Consider the following 25,799-nt stretch of genomic DNA (forward strand, 5'->3'; position numbering starts at 1 on the left):
TCCCACTGTAAAATATACTGTGGCTGATGCCTAAGGCATACTTAATGGTCACAGCCAGTAGATCACTGCATTCATTTGATGGTCAGACCTTTGCGAACTACCATCCACATGGTTGCTCAAACCAAAAACCTGTGAGTTGCCCTTCATCTATTGCTTTTCCTCATCACTTAAATCTAATTCACCAACAAATATTGTTAATTCAGCTTCTAAAATATATTATAAATAATTTTACTTCTCTTCACTGAATTATAAAAGGTAAGGAGGAGAATGGTCTAAAATGAAAAAGTAGGCAAAGTTGGTCACTGAGGGCCTTATAGGTCATAGTTAGTAGTTGACATTTTATTCCAAATATGATAGGAAGCTGTTAGGTTACACTGGCTGTTGTATGGAGAAAGAATTATGAGAGGGGTCAGAAGTGGGGACACAGATAAAACAATGGGCTGCACAGAATTAATCCACTGTGGTGGCTTGGGCTGGGTAGTAAAAGTTAGTGTTAATTAATTAGGTGGGAGGAAATCCTTTCGCTATGTATATGTATATCAAATCATCATAATGTACACTTTGACTATCTTATAATTTTATATGTCAATTATATTGCAATAAAGCTGAAATGGAAAAAATAGACAGCTCTTATGTCTATTGATGTCAATGATCATATTTTAAGTAGAAACTAATCAATACATAAATGTGTTTTCCTCCAATACATTTAGTGCTCAGATTTATTGTATTCATTTATTATATTTACTATTTATCTATTGTACATCTCCCCAACTAGACTCTAATCTTTAAAATATTATATGCACTGCTCTACTCCTGGGACCCTCACTCATACTGCCTGGCATATCATTGGTGCTCTATAAATATTTGTTGACTGAATAAACTAATTCAGCATCCACAAGCGTGCAAAACATACTTAAAATTGAACTCATTATTTCTTCCTTAACCCCTCCACATACACACATGTTCCTCTTTTTATCCTATCATAGTTTATCCAACCAATTTCCAAATCCAGAAACTTAGAAAATAACCCCCCTCATTTCACTCTCCATGATCCATCAATCACCAAGTTCAGTCAACTCTGCCATTTAAATATTTCTTGGACTTATTAAATGTTCTCCACTCCTGCAGCCAATTTCCTGGGTTGAGGTCACGATCACCTCGCCTGGATTAATGGAAAAGCATTGTAACAGTTCTCCTGGCTCTTATTTTATCCCTCTCAAGCCCTTTCTCCATAATACATTTTCAAAAAGTATAAATTTTATTATGCCCCCACCACATTAAACCCTCCATTGATTCTTCAGCAAAGCCCTCAGGATAAAATCCTCTTTTTAGAATGGATTTATGACACTTTTCTTAATCCAGAACTCTAGTTGGCGAGTGAATTTCAGTTTCCTCATTAGTGGCTCTCTCCCAGCTCTTGGGTCGTTGCACGTGGTTTTTTCTCCAGTTGGGATATTCTCGTCACCCCCAACTCCAAATCATGCTGTCTTTCTCAATTTAGAAGTCACTTCCTCTAAGAAGACTTCCCTGATTTATGGCATAGGTCAGGTACTCCTCTTAAATGCTTCCAAAGTCCCCTGTGCATGTTAGGGGTCTACATCCTTCCTTTGGAGCATTGTTTTATCTTAAAACCAGAGAGTAACAAATAAATATAGAATAGAGTCTTAAGGTTATGGTAGTAAATTTATCCCCTCATCTTTCCCCCAGCCTCTTATCACTAAGGAACAAAAAAATGGAGGAATAAAGAAGCGCCTATTAGCTGAAGAAGAAGAAAGGTATTTCTCACGGGTGTCCTCTGGAGGTGGCAGCACAGGTCTGGCCAGCTCTGTGGTCATGGGCCATCGAGAAAACAATCCGGACAACCCCTTTATTGCCTCCTTTTTCTTCAAATATGTTAGAATTTTATAAATAAATTTCTCAGAGAATTTGTGGTCTGGTAATTACTGATACTACTTCACTCTCTTTATGAGTGAAACGAAATGTACTGGTGTTTGTAATTTACCTCAGTTTCTTTTAATAACTGATGTTCATATAAAAGTAATTAAGGACACCAACAACAGTATGGTGACTACTGGGAGGGATGGGGTGGGGAGAGGTGGAGGAGGGGATGGGGCAGGATAAATGGTGATGGACAGAGACTGGACTTTGGGTGGCGAACACACAACACTGTACAGATGATGGGTTCTAGAATCGTTCACCTGAAACCTGCATAATTTTGTTAACCAGTGTCACCCCAATAAATTCAAAAAAAGGAAAAAATCTTAAATAATTGATATCTTTAAAAAAAATTTTAAATAAAAGTAAGTAAATATTTGGGGAAATTGAGAAGTATAATTTTCATCTCTGCATTATAGTAAGTCACAGAAAGAAGATAAATCATTCTGAAAAATCAAAGGAGCATGCCTTATAGCAAAAGATCTGACTAATTTTAAGTGAACAAACACAAATTAACCACTGCAATTTCTGCAGCAAATCAAATCACACAACCAGATTTACAAGCTAAACTTTTCTGTTTTCTCATATGCACCATTCTTTAGCTGTGAATGTTCAAGACTGAGGCAGAATGGTACTGTGATGGCATCTTGTCAAACTCAAAGGCATAGAAATAAATGAGCTGGTCGGGGGGAAAGCAAAGAGGACCTCATAGACAGATTTAAAGCTCAAATAAAAATCACATGGTATTTAATCCCATCTCATCCCCTAGTCGTTTGATAGATCACCATGGTTCTAATTATTTTAAAAATAGCTTGTGATTTTATTTCTTGGAGTGTAATCATATAAACTGTACATAAAAACACATTATACAAAGGTAAGTAAACACAGAAGTTTGTCATCTGCAAGAAACAAGCAGATATATTCATTATATCTTAATCTTAACTAAAGTCATGAAAATATCTCTCTGAGAAACTATACACGTGGTTGATCCTCTCAACATCTGTACACTGTTAAATACTGCATTGCTTTTGGCAGTGTTTACTCCCAATGTACTTGTTTATATGTTCTTCATTAAATCATTAACTTCAAATCCTGAGCTCAAGAAAGGCTCTTGAGAAATAAAGTAGGTCAAGTTTTAGGCAAACTATACCTCAAGTCAGGATGATTATAAACCTGACCTTTCTTTAAAGATTTCCACAGAAGCACATACCATCAAAGAGAACTGAGTTACTGTTGCCAGATTTAGCACATAAAAATGCTGTTTTAATTTAAGATAAACAACAAACACTATTTAGTATAAATAAATATTTGGGACATATTTATGTTTAAAAAGTAGTTGTTTATCTGAAATTCAAATTTAAACGGGTATCCTGTATTTTATCTGGCAACCCTACAACCAAGGATAATTTCTGTCAGATGACTCAATTTCTCTGCTATAGATTGCCACATCTGAGATCATTCATCCAAGAGAAAGGGTGATCATAAGCTGACAACCTGAGGTTAATTAAGAGCTAATTCTTGGACAAGTTGTCAAAAGTCAATACTTCTATCTCCATTGTAACAGTCAATTCAATCAATATAGATTTTTAAAAGGGTTTTAAACAAGTATGATTTTTGTAATTCTTTTTCTCTAATAACCTATAAACATGGTGCTCATTTCATTTCAATGTGAGATGATCTTTAATGGACAACATAAACTTTTAGCTAATTAAAAATATAAAACTTGAACCTCATAAAAGCCAGCAGAAAAGGTAAGGCAGTATATTTAAAATAACAGATCATTTGCTTGTATGTCTTTTATATATATATATATATATATATATATATATATATATATATATATATATATATATATATCTTCATTGATTTCAGAGAGAGGAAAGGAAAGGGAGAGAGAGAGACAGAAACATCAATGATGAGAGAGTCATTGATAGAGCCCGCAACCTGGGCATGTGCCTTGACAGGGAATCAAACCCCGATCGCCTGGATCCCCAGTTGACGCTCAACCGCTGAGCCACGCCCGGCCGGGCTGCTTGTATGTCTTCAATTTAATTAAAACTGAATTTTTCATTCAGTCTCCTAAGCCCATTTTTCTCCAATATTTTTCCTTTCCCTGAATAATATGATAGCCTAACTGATGGCTAAGTCAGAAACATGAGTCGTTCTCAATTTTTTTCATACAACCTACATTTTTTAAAAGTTATTGAGTATCTCTTAAATCACAACACCAAGAAGTTGCTGACTTTGTTCTCCCAAAGCCTCCTGACAAGGTGAACTTTGATTCTTGTCCAAAAATCTAACTGAAACACCTGCCAGATAAAATCCACACCCTTTAGCAACTTACAGTTAAAACCTTGAGTAAGCCTCTAACTTCCTTTCCTTCGCCCCATCAATGAGCCCTGATCTACAGCCACACAATCTCTATGACTCACCGTTTACTTTCATGGCTTTATAACACTAGCGGTAATGGTAATATTTATTAAACACCTACTATGTGCCAGGCACTATTCAGGTGCTAGAGATATAGCAGTGAACAAAACAAATCCCTGCCCTCATAAAGCTAACATTCCAGGTGGGGGACAGAGGGGATTGGTAGTCATTATGTAACCAAATAAATAAAGAGTCTGGTTGGGATGAGAGATAATTCTAGAAAGGGTGCTCAGAGGTGACATTAGAGCTGTACATGAATGACCTGAATGAAGAGAAGGAGCCCTCCATGAGAAAATATATGCTTGGCACTGGGCCTGGAACATTACATTCATGATTGTTAATCCTCCCAGCAATTCTGCAAGGTGGGGATTTCTATTCTCATTTTATTCTGAGAGGATGAGTAGCTTGCTCAGATTGCGCAGCACAGAACTCAGATTCAAGCTTGTCCAATTCCTCAGCCCCCTCTTAGACTTTATGCCTTTCGTTCTAGATGACATGCTCTTCCTGACACTCCAACAGACTCTTCCTCATCATTCCAGGTGCTCAACTATCGTTTCCTTTGCAAAACTTCTCCTGGCCAGTAATACTCCATTATTTCCCTTCCTCTCCCCAACCAAGGCACAGATCATTGTTTCTGCCTCTGCTCCCACAGATCTCTATATGAGATTTCTCTTGCAGTGATAAACACATCTATTGTAATTTTCCATTTACATGTCAGAAATGGCAACTTTCTCCTCTCCTACACTAGCAGTTCCTTCAGGTCAGGGCCCATTTCTTACTTATGAAATGTATCCCCCAAACCTTGCCCAAGGCCTGGAACATTGGAAATGCTCAAAAAATGTTTGTAGAACAAATGTTGTTTGGGTATGTGGGATGAAATGGATGTAATACGACTGCTCAACACATGGCCGGTGGGAATGCAGAAATGATCAAAGGTAACAGGTCCTTCTTTCCCAGCAAAACAAACATGGGTCCTTTTCTAGAAATGGGCAGTGACACTAAAACTGGAGAGATCTTTACTGTGTTTACAATTAAACAAGGGTGGCCACTGCTGAAGAGTAAAAATGACTTTTTACAAATGAAAATATTAAATTCAACCATCAAGACATTTTAAAATTTTCGAAAGCATACATTTCCAAAAGGTTCAACAGGAATGACATTTTCCTCTTCTGTACCTAGAGTAAATTCCCTGCCTCGGGCATTTTTCATTCTTACATATTTCTCCATTGATACAAGATGCTTTGTTTATAGAAATATTTAATTAGCAAGACCTTTATTTCTCAGAGGAAACTCACTGCACGAAAAGAGGCTTTGAAATAGCATTGGAAATCTAAAAAAAAAAAAAATAAGAGTTGAAGTGCAGAGCGTAGAGCATGTTGTAAAACAGGAAGTGCATCATTATCACCTCCCACTCAAAGCCATCTTAACTATAATCTCTGTATTTGGGTAATTCTGCTAATTAACAATCTTGTATTACTATAAAGATTAGATTATCAGGTTATTTGAAGTAGTTTTTCACAGGCTTTAAGTACTAACCACTCAATTTATTAAGTTTGCTCTACCATAAGTGAAAAAAAAATACATAATCATTGTGAGTCTGAAAATGAGAAGAAATATATATGTATATTTTATCATTACCTATAAAGAACACCAAAATTAAAATGGTACTTTTAAATATAAGTAAAGTTCCTGAAAATGCATACTAATAGTTTGCTGCCAATGGCTTTTACAGGTATGTAACACCATTTTCCTCATACACTTCTGTCAACTTTTAGCTTGATGAGATCTAACAAAAATAGGGCGAGAGAGAGAAAAATATATATATATTTTTGGGGACCAGAAGGAGCAGTGGTTTAAAATGTGACCCTTGCAATCAGATTGACTGGGTTCAAATCCTGGTTCTACCACTTATTATTTCAAAGACCTTAGGCCTTGCTTATTTTCTCTGTCCCTCTCTTTCCCCATCTGTGAAATAGGGATCTTAATAAGATTCACTGGAGGAATTCCCGTGAGAATGAATGATTTAATACATGAAAAGCACCAGAACACTCAGCAAGTGCTAGCTATCATTAATTTGGTCCAGCTCTCCCTGCAATACCCTACTTCCCCATGGTAATACTTTACAGTATAATTTCCCTACCTTTCCAGGCATAAAGAGCTCTTTCCAACTCTAAAAATTTCTCTGACCATCCCATGATGTCAATTGTATGTTTTTTATCCATTACTTGAGAATGGGCAAAAATCACAAAAAGCTACTCTGAGTTTAGTCATAATTTTAAACAAATGCATATTTCCCCCCACCACATTAGCAATTACACATATTTGAAAAGTGGCAGAATATAGCGGCAGAAGACAGAGCAGAGCCCCGAGTCTGCAGTTGAGAAGACATGAGTGTGCATATACAGGCCTCATGGGCTCCCAGCCCACACACTGGGATCCACCCACATAGCATCCCTGAGGTTTATCCTATTAGAAAGCTACTGTATGGAATAAAGCCTATTCCAGCCAATGTGTAAAATAGATACTGAGTAATACCACAAGACTCTTTAGTCTTCACCTGAAGAGTTCCCTATAAATCTTTGATGGACAAACTGGGAGTCAGAAAGCCACTATATAGGGATGTTAGAAGAATTAAATGACATAATATATGTGAGAAGCCTCACATGTGGCCTGGAAAATAATAACGCTTCCATAAATCCTACTTAAGTCATTACTTTTCTCTCCACCCAGCTTCCAGACTTGTATCTACTGAAAAATGAATAGGACAGCCCTGGCAATGATGGCTCTGAGACCCTGTGTCTCTGTAAATTAGAGTGAGGCTTTCGGGGGGTGATTATGTCAGAAGGCTGGAGCTCACCTAAATGGGATTAGTGCCTTTTTTTAAAAAGAGACCCCAGAGAGCTCCCTGCCATCTTCCACATGTAAAGGCACAGCCAGAAGGTGACTGCTGATGAGCCAGGAACTGAGCCCTCATCAGACATGGAATCTGCCAGCAATTTACTTTAGGACTTTCCAGCCTCCAGAACTGTGAAAAATAGAATCCTATTGTTTATAAGCCACCCAGTCTATGGTATTCCATTATATCAGCCAAAAAAAGCCCCTAAGGCATTGTCTTACAGAGCTTTGCTGTGCTGTTCTCCAGCAGGCCAGCTGTAGCTATACAATCAGTCCCTAACCCCAACCCTGCAAGACCTATGGTGGGAGTCCCACACTCTGGCCAGCATACCACCTCCCCTCAGTCCACATGGCCTCCAACTTGCTCCATCCCTCAGCATCTCTCTTCAGTGACGCTGCAAGTGCCTCCTGGCATTTCTAATATACTTTGGGAGAGACAGTTGGATAACTGCTGTACTCAAATACTGAAAGAAACACCTTGTTGTACTGAAAAGAAGTCACTTTCAGCAGCAACTTCTCTGTTGGCAAGTGTGCCATGTCTCACCATTATAAATCAGCAGAGACTTCAAATGTTTTTTCTAAATGTAAATCTATAACAAATTTTTCAACATAAAGAAAAAGCATATTTTAAAAGGACATAAAATCACATGAGTTAATTAAGTAAAAGAATATATTTAGGAAGAAAGGAAATGGTGTTAACTGCAGTTATTTCTGTTTGCTGGGTTTATGACCTCTCTATGTACTTCCTTTTCCAAGTTTTCTACAATAAGCATATATTACCTTTGACACCACAGTTATCTTTAAAAAGTAAACTTAATATTTTACATAAACTTGTAAATTCACCTTTATGATTTCTAATATAACTCGTATATTCTAACTGCAAACTCTGTGTGTGTGTACCCACACACGCACATGCGTGAACATAGCATTATTTCTGTTGTAAGCATTAACTTCCAACCTTAATGTGGAAGTAGTGGGTCCAGGTGACAACGAAAAACAGCAAGCCTCACCCACCAGGGTCCTGAGCCAAGGAGAACAAAGGCCTTTTGAAGGACAGTAGATTTGTGGAAAAACAAGAAAGTGGACAGGAAAAGAGATTCCAGAAACAGTGGTGAGCTGGTCATTATCAGATACAGAAGTATGCCAAGTGAGAGCTAATAATCTAATAGGGAAATGAGAAAATATAATCTAGACATCCAGTCATTCCTGAAAACAGGTTCCTAGTTTTCTTAAGACAGATTCTTAGTTTCCCATGCTATCTTAGGGATGATTTTATCAGACTCCCTTTCTAGTTTTGAAAACAGACAAACAAAAAAGCTGGCTTTCTGCTATATGCCACACATTGTGTAAAGTGCCTACATACGTTACCTTATTTAAATTTTTCTTTTAATATTCATAATTACCATGTAAGAAGGCATAATAACCATATAAGAAGACATTTATTTCAAAAGCTTTTTGAAACCCATTTCTACTACTTACTAGCTACATAGTCTCAGGCAAAGGATTTAACCTCTCAGCCTCAGTTATTTCCTCTGTAAAATGGGGATAAAATAATAGTATCCATCCCACTGGGTTGTTGAAAGATAAAGTGAGATGTGTCTGTAAAGCACTTATAACAGTACCTGGCACATAATAACCACTGGATATATTTTTGCTGTTATTTGCTGTTATCACCATTTTAGAGGTGAGAAAATTGAGGTTCTGGAAAGTGAGTCAGGATTTCAATCCAGGATTCTCTGGCTTCAAATCCACTGTAAACTCATAATCACATTACAATTACAGAAGTTACAGAGTAAATGCCCCAAAGGCCTCAAATGGAAATGTCCTAACATGTTGCATATTGAACTGTGAAGTTTTATTACTGTTTTGACTACACTTTCTTAAAATGTGATATGCTATGAGATTATAAAGCTCAGGAGTTATAGGCATTGAGTTTTCTCTTTTCCCGGATTTTGTTAAGAATCTTGCCTTAAACACACAGACATGTGCTTCTGTTTCATACGCAAAATCAGGGAACCATCATTCAGAAATGCAGGATCATTATTCTGAACACAGCCGGTCCCTCTACAGGACTCTAGCCGAACGCCTTGGACAGAATGAAGCTGGCTCTAATCTAAAGCTCACAAAATACAGAAAAAGTGCATTTTCTTTTTGTGCGACTTCCCAATGATAGTTTTGTTAATTCTCCTACACAACACGCCGCTTTTGCTGTGGGAGTATAGTGGCTAGGAACAAAGGTTTGGGGACTTGAAAAGACCCAAATCCAGGCCCTACCTCGGTCCTTCCTGGCTGCAGGCTCCTGTGCACGTTGAGCTCTTTGAATCTGTTTCCGTGTCAACGTACAGTGATCCCCCCCTTATCTGTGGGAGATACATTCCGAGACCCCTGGTGGATGCCTGAAACCTCAGACAGTACTGAACCCTATGTACACTATGTTTTCCCTACACATGTGTTTCTAGAATAGAGTTTAATTGATAAATTAGGCACAGTTAGAAATTAACAATAGTAATAATAAAATATCACAATTATAACAATGTAATAGAAGTTATGGGAATGTGCTCTCTCTCAAAATACCTCACTGTACTGTACTCACATTTTCACTTAAAGGAAGCACTTTACAGCTTCTCTGTGGCACATCTGAATTGCCAGCTTCACTACTTGTGTGCTTTGGGGCTATTATTAAGTAAAATGAGGGTTATTTGAACACAAGCACTGCAATACTATGACAGTGTATCTGATAACCGAGCGGGCCACTGAGTGACTACTAGTGGCAGGTAATGTATACAGCGCAGATACACTGGACAAAACTAAGGAATCACTCAGGTTCTGGGCAGGACGGATCTCAGCAGCACGAGATCTCCTCATATTACTCAGAAAGGTGCACAATCAAAAACTCAGGAACTGTTTATTTCTGGGATTTTCCATTTAATATTTTATAGCTGCGTTTGACCTTGAGTCACTGAAACTGTGGAAAGGAAAACCATGGATAACGGGGACTGCTATAATAGGACGACGGTACCCACCTCCTAGGAAAGGGCTGAATGCAGAGAAAATGAATTTGGGAGGACCTGTGCAAGGTACTTAGACCAGTCCAGGTACGGAGTCAGGCCTCAACTGACTCTTGTAGTGTTATTAAAAGGAAAACATTTTCAGATTCCAAAAACAACCCTATTTTCGGCGACATGTCCTAGAGGAAAGAAGTGAGTCAGGAAATGTGGATGCTATTTGGGGCTTGAGAACTGTAGTCACAGGAACCAGCAACTTCCCTGAGGGTTTGTGAGTTGGTTATAATGTGGAGAAAGTGTGTTTTTCGGTTACCTGCTTGGGTGCCTGGAACGCAGCTTTGCCCTCCAAGAATGGATTGTCTAAAACAATTTTTTAAATCGTGTGGGCTTTTTCATTGGGTGTGGGATGAGGAGAGGACTTCAAAACACTTTCTATTGCGTGTATTTCTCTTTAGACTCTACCTGCACATGTCAAATTGTCAACTGCCAAATCTAGTCCTCAGATGCAGACCAAACACTGCTTTAGAAGCTATAGAAACCATGAAAGCTGCACAGAGAGGCTCACCGCTACCCGGAAACAGGAAAACTTTGAAATCAGCAAAAATAACTCCTAAAAAATTCTCCGCCCAGTACCTTATCACTCTGCTTCCCTCTCCCTGTGCTGTGCATATTAAAAAGAAGGGAAGGGGAAATAATGGATTCTCTGGATTTCTTGTGCTGATACACTCAGACATGGTTTCTCTGGGGTCTAATGAGACGTTCTTTGCAGGATGAGTAATGCAAACTCAGTTCTAACCCAACTATTGAAGCATAATTTCAAAGAACCAATAATATTACCATCCTTTCCCTTCTTATATTTATCCCACAATTGTGTTTTGTTGAATACCTTTAAAGCTTTTCCTTTCTAATGAAACTTTAGTTGCTGTAACAAAGCTTATATAGGAACCATAAAAATCTCAAATTATCAAACTATCAAGAAAGATCTCCAAAGGCTTCAGAATTAAAACATTATGCTTTAACTTCTCTTTTCAAGACTTCAGGATTCTCTCCTATGAAATGTAAATGTTCCATCCTTCGAAATGGGTGCTGTTGGTCATTTCATCATTTCATAGTACACATTGCTGCTTCCATGCATTCAACTAAATAGTGTCACTGGGTGGTGAGTGCATCAACAGGATGAAAAAATAATTCGAGGAGACTGATGCTAACAGCAAAAACAAAAACAAAATAATAATCGAGGAGCCAAAATATAAACCTCCTCTTTTCTCAAGGAACCACTGGCAGCAAGCTGTATGAACTATGTATTTATCATTTTATATTTGCCTACAGTGACACCTGCTGGAAAACACTGTTGAAGCTTTAAAATGAAAATAAATTTAACAATAAAATAACCAAGTTTTGAAAACATCAGCCATATGTTATTGTTGTTATTATTATTTTTACTAAAAACACATTGCTTATGCTTCAATTTAATTTCTGATTCTGCTTTTGAATTTTTTTGTACAAGCTGAAAAATGAAGATTCAATTCCACTAGTATGAGAGAGTTGGAATTAACTCTTACATAATGCAAACTATTTCAAGATGGAAGCATTTATAAACAGCCTAGTAACATTATTTTGCTTCTTTTTGAAATGTTGCTTTACAATTTTGCATATCAATTGCAAAGTGCTAAGTGATTTTTTAAATCTTGCTTAAGATTAAATATCAAGACTAATACTGTGAAAATATTTAATTACTAGCACTTTTCTGAGCAGTATTAACTCACAAAGCCATTTTGTGTTTGGATTTTCAGGTTGGTTTTCAGCAAGCATTAGGTGTCAGTTACACTGTCCATTAGGCAACTAATGTGGATCTTTTGCAAATTCTTACCTTTGATTTCAACAGAGACTTTGCATACTCAAGTTCCCATCTCCAAATGACACAGAAAAGGATTTATGCACCTAAGTCCCATTACCATTAAATAATGTTCACCAACAAAAATTCTGGTATATTAAGAAGGTACAAGCATTTACTTGGACATAGCTCCTTCAAGAACTCAGCCTTACCTCAGGACTTGGTGTCACACTTTTCACCAGCATGGGACACATTTCCAAAGCAATATCTCTGTTCTTGAGTTCAATCACTTCAGCTTTTTCATATTCGCAGTTTGGTCTGTGTGCCGTTGATGGCAATTTCTCCAATTTGAACATTTTTTTCAAAATATAAAGACTGTTGTCAAAGTCAGAGTTCCTTTTTTAGAACAACTCTGTGTGTGTCTTAAAAGTAAACTGTGTGAAGACTTGCTGGGATCATTTTGAACCATGCCTTCATTCCTATAAGAACTCCCTCTAGTATTAGGTAGAGAAGATTTGGTACTTCAGAAGTTCTAAAATCTTCATGCCAGCCATATAGCTGGTCCTCCATATTTTACTATTTCACCATATCTGTTCTTATGGGATGAAAAGGTATCTTTGCTTAAAAGTCAAAACTCATAGGGAAACAAACTTCCTCTGATATCTTACATTGACCTCCATATTAATCCACTCTCATTCCTTCGGCACTGAAGACCATGTCTTCATAAACTAGTGAAGATGGCAATTATTTTAGGAGATGATACAGCCCAGAGGCAGACTAAGGTCAGGTACACAAGAAGTGCTTGCTGAATTAACTAGATAACCTCAGTCCTGCACTCTGACTTCTGTAGCTAAGCAAAGCCAGTAGCTACCTTTTATCTCTGTCCATTTCATCCTAAACTGGTTACAACTACCTGTAAAAGAGAGAGAGGTTTTTTTCCGGGTGCCCACATAAGCTTTATCTATAAACGTTCAAAATATGGAAGAGTCTCACAAAATTTTCTCTCAGTTCCTGGGATTGAGCTTTCCAGGTAGTACAGTACATTTCTCTAGTCTTTAAGTCCCACCCCCAATTAAATCCACATTACAAAAGAGGGGAGACTGAGATAAGATAGAAAATAAAACTCCTTCAGTCCCAAGAATCACAAGGAATAGTCAGAGAGATCTTAGATTTCTTACCACACAGAGGAGAGAGAGTTCATAAAATTGGGTTTAAAGTCAACCCAATTAAGCTGGAGCTCTTATGGACACACATTTGTTTTAAGTTTACATTTATGTTTATATTTGCTTTCATAAATTGCAGGTTGGATAGCAAACTTGATATTCAATTTATTAGAAGATTTTAAAACTCTCAAATCATTAGAAAATCTTTAGAAACCACATTATCAAAACACTGTATCAATTAAATTAATTATTCCATGTTCATCCATGCTTTAAAGGGTTAATATTCAAGTTCCATCTACACAGATTATGAGCGGGGGTGGATGTTTTCTCTTAGAATATTTTAATCTTGGGTTCTCATTGTTATGACAGTTCAAATTAAAATCACATGAGTATCTTCTCAATGACCCCTTAGAACTGAGATCAGCCCTGCCATTTCAGTTACCATGTTTCTCTCGAGTAATTCTTTGTGTTATAGTCTAACTGAAACAGGGGCGCAGCAGACTTAACGTGTGAATGATGAATTTATCCTGTGAAGAACAAGCCACATGATGGTATACTACGTCCACACTAAGACTTTGTTCAATAATTCCTATAGAGGAAAATAGTGGGAGTCATTCATAATGGGGTGGATATCTGTCAGTTTTTATCTGTCTTGTAGGTCTTCCTTTTGGGGTTTTTAGGAGGCCTGAAAATCAAGAAAGCTACCATCCTCTTTTCCTGGAGTTGTACATATGACCCAAGCTGGCTAATCAGTGATTGGTTCAAAAAAGAACATGTGCTCCAAACAAGTCAATCAGAGTCCTTTTTGGTGGGTGGTTATGGATACTGAGAGGGAACCAAGAGGTGTTTCTTGTTTTTTCCCCTCAAATGATCATCATCTGTAAAGGTGACTTTGGCTTAGAACTACCCATGGGCCATCTCTGCTATCAGATGGATGGAAAGAGATGAAGTCTGTCTGAAAATGAAGCTATCATGGAAGAAACCAGGGGCAGAGGCAGAGACAGATTTAAATGAAAGAATTATAACCCCTGGGTCCACCTATGTCTTAAATACCAGTTTCCAATTGTATGTGTGTGATCCAATATATTCCCCTAAATTGTATTTTGTTGCTGTTATTTTGCTTAAGCTAGTTTTGGTTGGGTTTCTATCCCTGTAACCAAAAGGACCTTGACCAATATACCTGGCACACAATAGCATATCCATATACAATGTAGCAGAGCCTGCTTGTTGCAGGAGTCAATACCACATTCATACTCTTAAGTGGCCATTTCAGAAAAATAACATCATTCATTATATTAAATTAATTTTGTTAATACAAATTGTATTGGGTTTATAGTTCATATTTATTATGTATACTTGCTTTCATCTTATAGTTTTATAAACTATAAACATAAAGAATTTATATATAGTTTTATGCTTTCCCATATTTAAGTAATATAATAACAAAAGTCATTTAAGTCCACATTGGGACTCTACAATAATTTTCCCCCTTTAAAAGAGGTTTGTCCTGCCAGACCAGCATGGCTCAGTAGTTGAGCATCGAACTATGATCCAGGAGATAGTGGATCGATTCCTGGTCAGGGCACATTCCTGGGTTGCAGGCTCAATCCTCATTGGGGGGTGTGCAGGAGGCAGTCAATCAATGACTCTCGTTATTGATGTTTCTCTCTCCCTCTCCCTTCCTCTCTCTGAAATCAATAGATATATTTAAAAATAAATAAATAAGAGGTTTGTCGTGACATTAACTTGAGAACATATTCTATTGGGAGTCTATGAGAAACAAGCACTCTCTTATATTGCTGGCAGGAATGCAAAATTATACAATAAAGGATGGAGGGGAATTTTCTTGTGTCTTTAATCTTTGAAAGCTATCCCAAATCTACTTTTTGGAATCTATCCCAAAAATAAACAAGCAAAATAAGACATTTCTATGCACAAAGATGTTTATCATGGCACTATTATAGCAAAAGACAGAAAGAAACCAAACATCCATAAGTAGGCGACTAGCTAAATAAACTATGGTATTACCATGCAGTATAGTGCTATGCAACTGTAAAAGGGAATGAGCAAGGTTGCTACATACTAATAAGAGTTTATCTCTAGATATATAGTTAAGTTTTAAAAAGGAAGGTATAGAACAATGCTTGTGGTATACTCTTTTATTTTGTAAGAAAGGTGAAGGAGAATATTAGTGTGAATATGCAATTTTGCTTATAATATAAGCAAATAAGTTGCTTATAATATAAGCAAAATTAAATATAAGCAATTAATATTGCTTATAAACCAATATTAATAAAAACTGATTTCTATAGGGGAGGAAAGAGCAATGTGGATAGGGCAGGGATGAAAATATTTGTTTTAATGTAACTTTTTATATAGTTTTGAATTTGGAACCATAAAAATGTTTTACATAATGAAAATTCAATCAAAAAGGGGAAAAGTGCTTCTTTTTAAATTAAATGGAAACAAATGAACTGAACTATACACCAAGATGGTGGCATAAACAGCCCAAGTGCCCATCAGTAGATTAATCGATAAAAAAACTATGGGACATTTACACAATGGAATACTATGCAACTGTCAAAAAGAAGGATCTCTTACCCTTTGAGACAGCATGGAGAGACCTGGAGAGTATTGTGCTAAGTGAAATAAGCCAGTCTGAGAAAGACAAGTATCACATGATCTCACTTATATGTGGAATATAATGAACAAAATAAACTGACAAACAAAATAGGCCCACAGACATTTAATCATGCAATGGACTGACGTATTTCAGAGGGAAGAGGGGGAGGGTGGGAAGAGATTAACGAAACAACTTAAATGCATATATGCATAACCCATGGACACAGATAATAGTGCAGTGAAAGCCTGGGGGGGTAGCAGGAGTGGGATGGAGGGGGTCAATGGGGGAAAAGAAGGGGACATCTGTAATACTTTCAATAATAAAGATAAATTTTTTTAAATAGTAAATGCATGAGTTTTGGAGACAGAAACACTTTGTTTTAAGCCCCAGACGCCTCCTAGTTATCCATATAATCTCAGAAAATATAATTAACCTCTCTGAGCTTTAGTTTTCTCATCTGTAAAATGAGCAGAGTATTATCCGTCTCCCTTCTATCCAAAAAAAAACCCTAATATCTGGATAAGCAGCCTCTGTATTACATTCCTTTTGCCATCTTCACTTTAAACAGCAGCAAAAAGTACCTATATCAAGTGCTACTATCTGACCTCTTTCCAGAACAAAAGCTCCAAATTTCTCCCAATATTTATTCAAAATTCAAAACTAAGTTCACATTGTTTTCTGCCAATTCGTCCTTCTTTTTCTCTAACTGTTCTCAATTCTTAACATATTGCTGGGTAGTACTCTATGCTTCCAGCAAAAATCTCACCTCATCATATTGTCTGTCAGGCTTGGAGACCACACTGATGCTTTGTAATGCAACTTTCTTTCTTTGGGCAATAGACTGTCCTCTAAAATAGTTGAAGTTATAGACCTTGCAGGCTGTTGAAACATTATTATATTTCATGAGTCTGCGTTTGAGCCCAAATGCAATATTTGAAATATGTCTGTGACTGGTGTCTAGCTATACATTTAAAGGAATTTGAGGGGTCATTTTCATCTTCACAGTCCAGGCACTGACTCTCTGATCACTTAGATAAAGATCAGGAGGACATCTACTGGTCTTTTAAGAGAAGATAACCAAGGGCCTCCTCTACAAACCAGCCTTCAAAAGAACAAACGGCCAGTCTACACCACTGCTTATCTACCCGCTCACTCATCAGCTGACTGCTCAAGAAAAAAAACAACATTTTTCCCAAGATTCTTACACTGTTGGAACAGTTCCACCCATACTCTTCACCTCTGGTGGGCACAAAGCCCTATTTGCAGTGGCGAGAACTGTAACCCACTGAACTTCTTTAGTTAGAGAACATTGCTTCATCTTGGAAATATGGGAACTAGCAACAATGCTTATACACACTCCATGAGCCTGTGTCTCTTGATAAATACCCACTCATTCAAAGAGCCAAGACTCTGGTGCTAGTTTCATTTCTGAAATTAGAAAATAGTTCTTTACTAAGGACCTGGGACTTGGCTTCTTCACAATTCCCCAGAGCATTGGAGATCATGTTCTGGCCCCAGTAGTCACTCCATAAACATTGGTAACTGAGTTCTGTTTCTTTGGCTCTGATTTTCTGTTGAATAAATATAAAAGGAAGTGAAAGCAACACTGAACAGCAGCGTAAGAGAAGATATTTCAACAAAAACTCTGGGGTGTTGACATGAAACCTAAATCTCTACTGTTTCCTTATTTTGAATGTTTAATGTCAGACTCAGAATTTTATTTTTTCTGCATATTTGCTTAATGTCAATGATGCAGGGAAAGACTCATATAATTGTGGTTTTCAGATTTTAAAAAGTCGATGTACATGTACTATGTATTTTTAACCTCTGTTTAACAACTAGTAAGCCCCCAAAGAAATGATGAACAGGAAATAAATCCCATAATTATACTCCCTGCCAGCCCATTGAACATACCTACATATTAAGGGTCTAAAACCAAATATCCCCAGGAACTTGTCATAAATAATTTTTTTTAATTAATAAGAGTTCATTACTACCAGATATGCTAATGCTTAAGTAAAATACTTTTTTATTCTTCTTTCAAATTGCACAAATTTCTTAAGTTATGGAATGGATAATAAAATGTAGAAATGATCCCTTGAATTCACAGAAGCCATAAACCAAGTCCTTACAGATGTCCTCATCTAAAAAATGCGAAGAATAGTAATAAACATCTAGAAATGTTTCCTGCAATGAAGAGTTCATTTAAATAGTATCACTGTAAAGTATCTGTGAAACAAAATAAAATAAAAAATAGTGTAACAATTATGATTACTATTCAGCAGATAGAAGAATTTTCTTCTTGGACTCTTAATTAACTGACAGTATTACTGAATTACTCAGCCATGTGCTTACTATTAACTGATCTGCAGACAATTCCAGGAGATCTTGGAACTGCGACTCACTCATGTGTGGTTGGCCATGCTTCATCTCAGCCATTGACAGTCTACACAGTATGCAAATCTGTGCAGGAGGAAAACCAGATGCGTCTACATTGGTGGCCCCATTCCAATATAGAATATTAAATTAAAAAACTGGAAAATTATACTACTGCTTTACTCAATAGCAATTAAATCCATGGTGGAATGCACAAATCCAATCTGAATTATAGGGAAAATAGTTTAGACTCTTTATATGTTATTGATGATTAATGAACTGATGTAGGATACAGACCAGAAAATAGATGTAACTAGTTCATTAGACAAGCTGGATTCCTAAAAGTGGGAGCAGAGACCTACTGAATTGTCCTCCCCATGTGGCCTTTGATCCCTGCTTTGTCAAATCTCCCCTCTCTGTTGAAAATATCTCAGGCAGCAACCATAACTTCTCTAGTCATCTTTAGATACCAATAGTCTCAGCTGTGGAAAATTCTGGTCCAATCGTATAGCATATCTTTAACATGTTTTACCATTTTTTAACCTCACCCTTCCTTTCCTGAAGTTGGAGCTTAAAGAGCTCACAGGAAGTCAAGGGAAAGAACGATATGTCCTGGTGCTTAATCTTAGCCCTACACCCTGAATTACCCAACTAACCAATGGTAAGTATTTTAGATCTTTCCCAAATGGTCATCCGTGATCATGGCATGGGACAGTTTGGTTCTCATATCACACCCTTTCTACTGCTCCAAAAGAAAAATTATCTTAAAGATGAAGAGGATGCTGTGTAAGTGAATGTCAAGAACAATAATAAAGCATTCTGAGAAATAAGAACTGCAAAAGAGATTTTATTTTGCCCCGTACGTGTAAGGCTAGAAAGGCTTCAAAGCAATCATACAGTGGGGACTGCGGAACACAAGAAAATTTGAAAAATAGCATAGTTTCCATTTTTGATGGTGTTTCTTCCCTTTGGTACTACCCCTTTTCAAAGAATCAAAAATCTTCATGATAAAATTCAGAACTGCATTCCAAAAACAGTATCCTCATTTTACAGATGAGGAAGCTGAGGCACTGAGGGGTTAGGTAACTTACCCAAGTTCCCAGAGCTTGCAAACGGTAGAGCAGAGACACAAACCTGGAAAATCTGCGGTTGGAGTCTGTGATGTTAACTTATGTGTAGTACCGTCTTTTTTGACTATTAACCAAGCTAGTAAAATGATAGAACATTTTAGAGTGGCATGTTAATTACTGCTTTGGTATTGGTAATTATAAAGGTATTTTTACCTAAAATGATAATAACCCAGAAGAATGATTATAATAGTGGAAGCTTAAGATGTGCTGAAGCCACTTGGAATTAGAAAAGGGATTTGTGGTGCCTCCTCCATTCCAGATATCACCTACAACATCTATACTATCAGTATCACGGGGAGATTTACATTGTCCAATAGAACTACCCTAAAGGACATTTCAACAACTGGTTACTGCGCTACTTTCCCTCTCAACTTCCAATTGATCAGTCAGTGATATCACATGCAATTCAACCTGAGCACATTTTGCTTAAGACATTCTACATCTGAAATATATTTAGATTGCCAGTGACTGGAAATCTTCATTGGTAACTGCATATTTAAATAGAGCGCTTCCCAAAGGGTGCTTCAAGAAAAATTAGCCCCTTGACGTGCTCCATAGAAAGGGGACTCCACAGTCAAATAAATTTGAGGAAATGCACATATCATTTCTCCTTGTTAAAGGTTTGATATTAACATTAGTATATTTACAATTATGGGGAGAACTGAACTAGATAAAATTGTGTAACTTCAGCTAGTTCTCTATTTTACAAGTTCATTTAACATTAGTACATTTTCTCTTCATAATCCCTAATAAATTCACATGGAACTAGTGTATCTCTAATGCACCCTTTGAGACTGGATCACACAGACCATTGGTTGTCCCTGGAGCCACACTGAGAACTTAGGAGACAGCTGGGAGAACCAGCCTGGGATAAGAGGCCAAAATTCTGCCTTGACTCAATGCCTACGGGTTCTTGAGAAGGTCACTTTATTGCTCTGTGGATCAGTTGCTATACCTACAAACAAGAAAATAACTTATATCAATGGTTTTTAGACTCTTGGTTTTTCAGCTAAGAAACACACTGCAAAAGGAATCTTACCTGAGAATCCTAATGAAAGCAGACAACTATGTCGAGGTGATGAGGGCGAGATAAGGGACTGCAAGCTCCCCTGCTCAGATCTCCATTTCCATTCCTCAGGACAATATGAGACTAATAAACTTTCCTTTTTATCATCCTTATACTCCTAATTAATTCTATGTTCTAATCATGGCTCCCTGTCTACATAACAAAAAAACATTTGAGGATATTTAAAAGCTGTTGGACACTGAAATTAGTGAATAATGGTTGGGCAGGATTTTATCCTTTTGGAACTTTTTCAGAATAAGCGTATCAGCCTTGCACGGGAGGGTTATAGTTTTTTAAAACAGGAGCCAAAAACCTATTTGGCCTGTTGAATGTGCATTGACACAATCCAAATACACCTAGGCCATCCGTGCCATCGTTAATCAACCCTGCCTTCTGTCAAAGCTCCAGAATCACTAGAACAAAAGGCCGCAATCAGCTAATAGCAAATTCAGAAATGCCTCCCAAGTACATTCCCACTAAGGCAAAAGAACAAGTTCATAGAGAGAATAGAAAAGTCCATTAAGAGTCTTTTAGGATTTCTGCCTAAGTGTAATTAAGACCATCTGATGCAGAATGAGTGTCCCTCAGGACCGTTTAGAGGGAATGCCCCACGCCAGTCTGCTGAGGTGATCAGGTGGCTAAGCACTGGAAGCAAACTCATGCTCACAGATGTCCCGGCCAGACCCTCGTGTATATTACCCACAGTCATGCCTCCTAAGTTTCTTGGAGGCAGTTCTACCAGGGTATGTTGCTTCTTGCTACAGTTTTAGATAAATGTAGAACAGGTACCTGGAAATTTGAGCAAGGGGCATTCCTTATATCACATGTATTTAAGAATGCTCAATGGCAGAATGTGTGAGTCTTCTGACCTCTGCACAGGAAATGCCCTCTTTTCTTCCTGCCCATTGACAGGTGTTTGACAGGCCCATAAACCAAAATGTATACAAAGCCATGATCTACAGGCTTCAATAGGGACAGTACATAATTGGATTTCACAGCCAACAGAGTTAACTGCCTTAGAGCCATGGGCTCAGTTCCAACAAGGGAGATTCTGCACAGTGACTTATCAGAGTGATGTGCCCCTCTGAACTCTGAAGGCAACACCCTGTGTGTAATGTTGGAAGCATATCCAGGCCTTCCCCAAGCCTATTCTCAACTATGAGTACCCTGGGCCAGTGTAGCAAGGAGAAAAAAGTTCATATGTATGCTCATCCAAACCTGCCCTTCATTGGTGTCTATACAACTGATGTATGGGCAGAAAGTCAGATTTTCTTGTGTTCTTTTTTTTTTTTTAATTAAGTTTCTTTATCTTTATTATTGAAAATATTACAGATGATCCCCTCCACCCTGTATCCACCCCACCCCCAGACCTTCCCCAGACCAATGTCTGTGTCCATGGGTCATGCTTATAAACATAAAAGTTCTTTGATTAATCTCTCCCCACCCACTCCCCCCTCCCCTCCTTCCCTTGAGATCTCTCAGTCTGTTCCATGCTTCTAGGTCTCTGGATCCATTTTTTTCATCAGTTTATTTTATTACATTTCACATATAAGTGAAATCATGTGGTATTTGTCTTTCTCTGACTGGCTTATTTCACTTAGCATAATACTTTCTAGTTCCCTCCATGCTGTCCCAAAGGATAAAAGATCCTTCTTTTTTACAGCTGCATAGTATTCCATAGTGTAAATGTGCCACAGCTTTTTTATCCACTCATCTACTCATGGGCACTTGGGCTGTTTCCAGATCATAGCTATTGTAAATTGTGCTGCTATGAACATAGGGGTGCATAAGTTCTTTGTGATTGGTGTTTCGGGTTTCTTAGGATATACTCCTGGAAGTGGGATCACTAGGTCAAATGGTAGGTCAATGCTTAATCTTTTGAGGAAACTCCATACTGCTTTCCATAGTGGCTGCATGCACCAGTCTGCATTCCCACCAGCAATGTACTAGGGTGCCCTTTTCTCCACACCCTCACCAGCACTTGTAGTTCATTGATTTGTTGATGGTAGCATCCTGGCAGGTGTGAAGTGATACCTCATTGTAGTTTTAATTTGCATCTCTCTGATGATTAGTGATGTTGAGCATTTTTTCATATGTCTCTTAGCCATCTGTACGTCCTCTTTGGAGAATTGTCTATTTAGGTCCTTTGCCCATCTTTTAATTGGATTGTTTGTCTTCCTTTTGTTAAGTTGTATGAGTTCCTTATATATTTTGGATATTAACCCTTTATCAAATGTGTCGTTGGCAAATATGTTCTTCCATACAGTGGGCTCCCTTTCATTTTGTTGATGGTTGCTTTTGTTGTGCAGAAGCTTTTTATTTTGATGCAATCCAATTTGTTTATTTTCTCCATTTCTCTTGTCCTAGGAGATGTATCAGCAAACATATTGCTACAAGAGATGTCTGAGATTTTGCTGCCTATGTTTTCCTCTAAGATTTTTATGGTTTCACGTCTTACATTTAAGTTTTTATCCATTTTGAATTTACTTTTGTGTATGGTGTAAGTTGGTGGTCTAGTTTCATTTTTTTGCATGCACCTATCCAATTTTCCCAACACCATTTATTGAAGGGACTGTCTTTACTCCATTGTATGTTCTTGTCTTCTTTGTCAAATATTAATTGACCATAATGGCATGGGTCAATTTCTGGGTTCTCTGTTCTGTTCTCTGGGTTCTCTGATCTATATGTTCTTGTGCCAGTACCAGGCTGTTTTGATTATAGTGACTTTGTAGTATAACTTGGTATCTGGTATTGTGATCCCTCCAACTTTATTCTTTCTCAAGATTGCCATGGCTATTCGGGCTTTGTTTGTTTTTTTGGTTTCATATACGTTTTCAAAGTGTTTGTTCTAGATCTGTGAAATATGCTGTTGGTTGGTATTTTAATAGGGATTGCATTGAATTTATAGATTGCTTTGGGTAGTATGGCCATTTTAATGATGTTAATTCTTCCAATCCATGAACATGGTATATTTTTTCATTTGTTTATATCTTTCTCTATTTCTTTTTTCAGTGTCCTGTAGTTTTCTGAGTACAGGTCTGACTCTTCCTGATTGAGTTTTGGAAGGTTGTATTTTTCTAGGAATTTGTCCATTACATCCATGTTGTCCAGCTTGGTGGCATATAGTTGTTCACAGTATTTTCTTACAATCCTTTTGTCTTCCTGTTGGGTCAGTTGTTATTTCACCTCTTTGGTTTCTGATTTTATTTATTTGGGTCCTCTCTCTTTGTTTCTTGATGAGCCTGGCTAAAGGTTCATCAATCTTGTTTATCTTTTCAAAGAACCACCTCTTGGTTTCATTGATCTTTTGTATTTTTTTTTAGTCTCTATGTCATTTATTTCTGCTCTGATCTTTATTATTTCCTTCCTTCTACTTACTCTGGGCTTTTCTTGTTGTTCTCTAAGTTTTTAAGTTGTAGGGTTAGAGAATCTACTAGAAGTTTTTCTTGTTTTTTAAGGTAGGCATCTAGTGCTATGAACTTTCCTCTCAGGACTGCTTTCATTGTGTCCCACAGATTTGGAGTTATGTGTTCATTTTCATTTGATTCCAGGAAGTTTTTTATTTCTTTTTTTATCTCTTTGGTAACCCATTCATTATTTAAAAACATGCTTTTTAGCCTCCATGTGTTTGAATGTTTTTCAGTGTTGTTGTTTTTTTGTTTTTGTATGTGTTTTTTTAAATATATCTTTATTGATTTCAGAGAGAGGAAGGAGAGGGAGAGAGAGATAGAAACATCAATGATGAGACAGTCATTGATCGAGCCCGCAACCCGGGCATGTGCCCTGACCAGGAATCGAACCCCGATCGCCTGGATCCTAGGTCGACGCTCAACCGCTGAGCCACGCCCGGCCGGGCTTTCAGTGTTTTTATTGTGGTTGATTTCTAATTTCATGCCATTGTGGTCCAAGAAGATGCTTGATATGATTTCAATCTTCTTGAACTTGTAGAGACTTTTGTGTCCTAACATGTGGTCAATCTTTGAGAATGTCCCGTGTGCACTTGAGAAGAATGTATATTCTGCAGCTCTGGGGTGGAATGTTCTGTAAATGTCAATTAAACCCATCTGATCTAGTGTGTTATTTAGGTTCACTGTTTCCTTGTTGATTTTTTGTCTGGAAGACTTGTCCAGTGAAGTCAGTGGGGTGTTAAAGTCCCCTAGTATGACTGTATTGCTGTTGATCTCTCCCTTAAAGTCCTCTAGAAGTTTTTTTCTCCCCTAAATTTGGGTACTATATTGGGTGCATATATGTTTGTCAGGGTTATATCCTCTTGTTAGATTGAAATTTTCTTGTGTTCTAATGTTCTAACCACTCAACATGGTCCCAGTTCACAAGGCTCCACATTCATCACCATGGGACTTGCCGTTTGTATCCACAGCAACAGAGCCCTCTGACATCAGCAGACGTATCATGTGTCTCTTTGTTGGTAACAGGCACCTTCTTTCATGTCCAAGTCAGAATCTAATGAGACAAAGGTGAGCTTTTCACCCTATGCCTGTAGTAGGGTTTTCCAGAGAAACAGAACAAATACAGTGTGTGTGTGTGTGTGTGTGTGTGTGTGTGTGTGTGTGTGTAATTTTTTATAAGGAATGAGCTCAGATGATTATGGAGCCTGAGAAGTCCCATGATCTTCAATCTGCTAGCTGGAGGCCCAGTGGTATTATTCTGAGGACCAGGCCAATCATCTAAGTCCCAGTTAAGGTCAGAGAAGACCAATGTCTGAGCTTTAGCCATCAGGCAGACAGAGTGAATTCCCACTTCTTTTACCTTTTTTTTTTTTACTCGCACCCTCAACAGATTGGACTTTACCCACTCACACTGGGGAGGACAATCTGCTTTACCTAGTTCATGGATTCAAATGCCAATCTCATCCAGAAAGATTCTCATAGACACACCCAGAAATAATGTTTAATCTGGGCACCCTCTGTCCCAATGAATTTGACACATAAAATTTAACCATTACAAAGCCTCATCCCAGAATCTGTTTCCTACCTAACCAGTGGGAGATGCTACTGAGCTCCTCTACTAAGGCCAGTGACCCAAGAGATCACCTCCTTAGAATTGCACATAGGGGCCCCACCAAGAAGCTGCTGTCAACTATCACCTATTGTACAGATCAACCATTTACTTTTCACCTCTTTTTTAAAAAATTTATCTTTATTATTGTATTACAGATGTTCCCCATTTTTCCCCATTGACCCTCTTCACTCCACACCCTCCCCCCAGCCTTCACCACACTATTTGTGCCTATGGGTTATGCATATATGCATATAAGTTCTTTGGTTAATCTCTCCTCACCCCCCCCACCCCCGCATCCCCACCTTCCCTCTGAGACTTGTCAG

Source organism: Miniopterus natalensis, chromosome 6, assembly GCF_054644295.1.
Source record: "Miniopterus natalensis isolate mMinNat1 chromosome 6, mMinNat1.hap1, whole genome shotgun sequence".
NCBI lineage: Eukaryota > Metazoa > Chordata > Mammalia > Chiroptera > Miniopteridae > Miniopterus > Miniopterus natalensis.